This window comes from Misgurnus anguillicaudatus, chromosome 12 (genome assembly GCF_027580225.2).
Source record: "Misgurnus anguillicaudatus chromosome 12, ASM2758022v2, whole genome shotgun sequence".
In the NCBI taxonomy this organism is placed as follows: domain Eukaryota; kingdom Metazoa; phylum Chordata; class Actinopteri; order Cypriniformes; family Cobitidae; genus Misgurnus; species Misgurnus anguillicaudatus.
Window position 1 is genome coordinate 3799217 of NC_073348.2, and position 5674 is coordinate 3804890.

General features: G+C 38.4%; 1 pseudogene; it reads right to left on the bottom strand.

Annotated features, from left to right (window-relative positions):
• Nucleotides 1–4751: 4751 nt before the first annotated feature.
• LOC141369112 (uncharacterized) lies at nt 4752–5674 on the bottom strand (annotated as a pseudogene).

The following is a 5674-nucleotide window of genomic DNA, read 5'->3' on the forward strand; positions in this document are numbered from 1 at the left end:
CACTGACATTTGTGCTTTTTTTAGTTGCTTAAAAACATATTAATGGCAAAAGTCTCATAACACTGTGTTCAGCACAAACTGGGCTACAATATCATATAATCAACATGTATGTACATGTATTGTGTATGTGTATGTTTGTATTTTTGAGAGAAAAATTTTGGCCATCGTAAAGTGAACACAGGGTTTGTGTTTGGTTGGCCAACGAGAGGTTTACTTTTGTGCAGTAAAAAGCTCAAAAGAACAACTGCCTATCATTGTCTGGACTCTTATTTGTGTTTTTGTAATCATTATAGTAGAAACACAACAAGGCACAAGCGTGATAAACTTATCAATGTTTGTTTACAGTCGCCGCCATTACCTCACGTGTTGATCATGAAAGCAGAAAATGTGTGCACATGCGAGTGATCCTGTGTTAAATAAACGTGCTGTGCGGAGATATACGCTTAGACGCAACTAAATAAGGATTGTACTGTTTGCAATCGCGAATTTTATAAGAATACCAAAAAGCGCGTCGAGTTTCCTGACTGGTGTGTTTGTGTATGTGCGTTTCCAATCGCGTGAACTGTTTGACGGAAGACAAAGAAAACACTCGCGTCTGGAGATACTGACACACATACGCAAGTAAATAAGGATTTATATGTCATGTTTTGGTGCAATCGGATGAAACAACAAGGAATGGAGAGACTGGGTTGTGGATTGCGTATCCATTGACTGCAGGAGGCACATGTTATGCATATGGATGTTTCTGCTCGTTCGCTTCAATGGCGCGGAGGTGTGGCGATCTCTTCTCATTACAGATAATTAGGTAACATTAGAGAGACGGTCCCTCTCCTACTTCTCATACAGTTTACACCGAATGACAATATAGGTTTTTGATCTCACTTACATCATTTAAAAGCTGACATTCCAAGCATTATGTAGACATTTATCTTTTGATTCTATGACATGTATTCGTGAAGTTACAGTTAATTTTCTGACGCGTTTCTGAAATGACTTCACTGAGGGAGAGAGAACAAAACGCTAGGGGTGGAACAATACATGTATTCGTTTCGAACCGAATCGGTACGGGGGTCACGGTTCGGTGCATGAATTTAAACGGAGAATACACGGTATGAAAATAAAAAAACTTGCGTGCAAAATAATTAATGTAATGCGGAACTACTGTTAGATAGGCGGGTTCTTAATGGACAGCTAATCTTAGAGCCCGTCTACATTCTCTGGCACTCTGCATTTTTTGTCACGTCGTCGCTGGTCCAGTCAGTTAGTGAGCAGGGATAGCGAGGATGGCAAGTGGTGTTCCACAAGAGTTACGCTCCCCCAGCCTCTTTAAGATCGCAAGTTTGGCAAAACTTCAGTTTTCCAGTCAGTTACAATAGTACAGGCGAGAGAGTGGTGGAAAAGACGAGGACTGTGCGGCGGCGTTGTTAGGTATGTGAGTGGAAATACATCTAATCAGATTCAGGGCTCTCAAGTCTCACGCATTCACCTTGACACACACGCATTTCAGGCAGTTCAAACGCCACACTTTGTATTTCTCACGCTGAGAAGTAGGAGATAAATTGTCCTGCTATATACAACAGGCATACGCAGGGCAGTTCTGTCTAGTTCAGCTGCTTTCAGTTTTTTAAGCGTGCTCAACTTTACGCAGCGCCATCAGCGTCAGAGTACCGCGAGAAATCTTGCGGAGGAGGTTGATTTCAAATCGCTCTCGCGTTACTCTGACGTCATCCACCTGTCGTTTCTTGCAGCGCCTTGTGAAGTCGTACACACCTATTCATTCATCCTACAAGCCTATTTTTTTGTTCTTTAGTACATTGATATGAAATAAAAATGTAATTTTAAAATGTATTCAGGTAACACTTGTAATACATTTGAACCCATATTTGTATGAAAGATGAGTACAAGATTACTTAAAGTGGTATACATTTTTGAAATACGAGATAGTATGTTAAATGCATTTCAGTTCATATTCATGACATCTCAAAATAACACTGATAAGGACACCTATGTTTTTAAGATTAGCTTAAAGGCGGAGTCCACGATGTTTGAAAGCCAATGTTGATATTTAAAATCACCCAAACAAACACGCCCCTACCCCAATAGAATCTGGACCTTCTGTTGATAGACCTGCCCCACACACATGCAACTCGGCATTTGATTTGATTTGATTGGCTATAAGTGTGTTTTGGTAGTCGGCCCGTCTCCTTTTCCAACGCGTTTTTCAAACATCGTGGACTCCGCCTTTAAGTACTAAAAAAAATGCCTTCTTCATTTTTGTTTTGCTTTTCCCTCCATTGTACTGAAAGTGAATCGAACCGTGGCGCCTGAACCGAGGTACAAACCGAACCGGGACTTCTGTGTACCGTTCCACCCCTACAAAACGTGCATCATGTTTTTTCTTAATTTTGCGAAAAGCACAACATTCTGTTTTTATTGGGAGTGGACAGAAAAAAACTAGACACTTTAACGTTTTAAATGATGTATAAATCATATCTGTATGTCCAAAATCAGCAGAGTTATCTAAGTCTCTTTGCGGAGTGATTGAAAAATAAAGACTTTGCGGCGCCCGCACCGCAGCCGACCCCAGAGTGTTAAGTCAAGTCATAAAAGTGTTTAAAGAATTTACTTCAAATTTACAGTAATTTCACAGTAGAATATATAACACTTTATTTTAAACAAAACAAAGTCTGCATTCAGACAACACTTTTGCACATATTTGTCAAGGCACAACAGTGACAATCTTGTCCAATGCCATTATGTTTTCACCTTCACATTTGAGAAGCATGTTCACAGGTACAGTTGAGTGTAGGAATTTAAATTTGTTCCGCACAACACCAATCACCCTCTCCACATGAATCCTGAGATGTGCTATGCCCCTAGTCTCCTCCACATCTTTTGCCTCCAGCTGTGCACGACCCCTTGTGAAAGTAGGTATCTTAACCTCAGCACACATCCATGGCCGTAGCCAGCTATGAGGTCACAGAGATCCGGACCTCGGTCATTTTTTCATATAAAAAATAAATAAAATTTGAAGTTCTCTGAATGACTAATTAGTTTTTCAAAACGAATCCGCATATATAATTAAGTTTGGACACTTTACTGTATAGTTTAGTGTAAAATGACGAACATTGACTTAAGCTGCGACAGCGCGTTGCAGAAGTTGCAGTGTTGCCAGATCTCATTGTTAAAAATCCTCTTTAGACATAGTTTTTTAGCAATTAATGTGACACTTTGACGTTATCTTTAAAGTGATTGTTAGATGTAGGTTAGTATTAGCAATTTCTCTGATTTATTTCTGAAATACAAGGTTTGGACGAACTTTGTTTTTTAAAGCCAATTATTTTTGCTTGATTTTCGTACTAATATCTGGCAACATGGAAACTGAAAGTTATCAAATAAGACGCACTACTCAGCGCGAGCAGGTTATTGCTGATACTACATTAGGAAGCAGTAATCATCATAATTGTGTCTGTAAGAGTATCAACAGTATCAACAACACTATCGAAAAACAGAAAATAACTCTGGTACAAAGATGTAGAAGAATTGGGTTTAAATAAAATATGCCAAATATGCTAAAACACGTAGTGAAAATGGTAAAGCTAATCTCAACCAAACATAAGCATTAAGAATTCTGTTATTTCATTTAATTTAGAAGTTAACCTTTAACAAAGTCATGCTGAAAACAATAAGAGCACTAAACAATCTCTTGTTTAAAATCTTGTAACGTTTTTGTTATATAATATTTCTTATTAAAATGATTACAAAAATAAACATTGTTGCATGAAAAAGTAATAAATAATCCAGCAGTCCCAGTCCATTCCCCAAAACAGAGTCTGTACCCAAAGTGTAAAAAAGTTAGATCCCAGGTAAAAATAAAGTATGCTTCAATGTACTTAAACCACTTAAATACTAGCATGTACATTTGTAAGTTATGTAAAGTTATGCTACAAATATACTTAATAAAAGTAAAGTTCTTCTTGAGCAATACTTCAGTTTACCTGAAAAAGTAAGAATACCAGTACCAACTAGATTTTTATTGAAATAAATGATGTCTCAAAATAACACTTAGATGTTCTTAACTTAATTTTAAGAATTACCAAAAACAAATGTGATATATAAGCCACAAAATGAGTGCACGAAAATAGTACATTTATTAAGTGTACTTAAAAAGTGTACTTTATTTAACTCATTCACCGCCAGCCTTTTTGAGAAAAGTTGCCCACCTGCATTTTTGTGATTTTAACAAAAGTTTCACAAAATTCCTTGCAGGAAAAATTATCTTCTATAAATATATAAACATACAAATTATATCAAATTAAAGAACACACCCTTTGCTTTCAAACAAACAATAAACAAACAAACAAAATGGGGAAAAAACGTTTCATTATATATTTACTTTTTCCACTTAATTTAACCACTGAAATATGGATATTTCTCTTCAAAAATACAACATTTTGAGGAAAAAGCTTTAAAAAATTGCGTTTTTGTAAAGGAATTTATGTTAGATATCAGACTTAGAATGACTATCAAACATAAAGGCAGTTAAAATAAATTATTACTTATTTTTAACTTCCGTTTTTGATAAATTCGGTTTTGGCGCCATCCAGTGGATAAAAGCGGTATTACACTTTCACTTTGAAATTCGTCCAGACGGCATATTTATTAGTTAAATATTAACTCATAATTGACGAGATAACTCGTCAATGGCGGGGAATGAGTTAAGTGCACTTTTTTCTCCTTGGATAGCATTTGTTAACTCTTAACCCCCCACCCTGGACCTCGGTAATTTTCAAACCCTGGCTACGGCCATGCACACATCATAACCACACTTTCCCTGATATTAAATCCCCTATCTGCCAGCACAATGTCACCTGGCAACAGTTTGTTGAGGAAACCACTTTGCTCTGTTATATGTTTGTCACTAGCGCGCCCACCCCATTCTTCAGATATGAAAGAAATGACACCCTGGGGTGTAATCACAATTAGGTATTTCATGGTGTATGAGTGTTTATACTGAGAAAAAGTCTGTGCCCTTGCAAGTACATTTGAGGGTTTTTTAATAAAAACACTCCACAATTGCAGCCACATGTTTTCCAAACGATTCCACAAACTGGTGTGGCATACTAGTCAATAAACTTTCTCTGCTTGGCCAGTACACCGATGGAGACAGCCGTGAGTACATCACACTAAGAGTATGGTGAAAGGCTTCACTGGCTGTTGTCCGGTGCACCTGAAACAGACGGACGAGGAGCTGTATTGGCAGGTCTAGTCTGAGGCGCATTAGAGTCATCAGGACAAGCTGGAAGGGGGAGAGCTTCTTCAAATTACCTTGAGGCAGATATGGCATGAGACTGAGTAGTAGTGTCTAAAACATTACATAGTTGGGAAGTCCTGTGTAATACTTCACTCTGTTATCATGTCCACTCAGAAAGTTATCATTCATCTTGTACTATTCAAGCTCCTCCTTCAGCCTTCTGTTTTCCTCCAAAAGACAGTTGATAACATCCCGTCTAGATGTGCAGAGAGCACATTCCTGTGCCGGGGATGGCGGCTACTCCTGGTGCTGTGCCGGGGATGGTGGCTGCTCCTGGTGCTGTGCGGGGATGGCGGCTGCTCCTGGTGCTGTGCCGGGGATGGCGGCTGCTCCTGGTGCTGGGTTGTGCGATTTACTCAT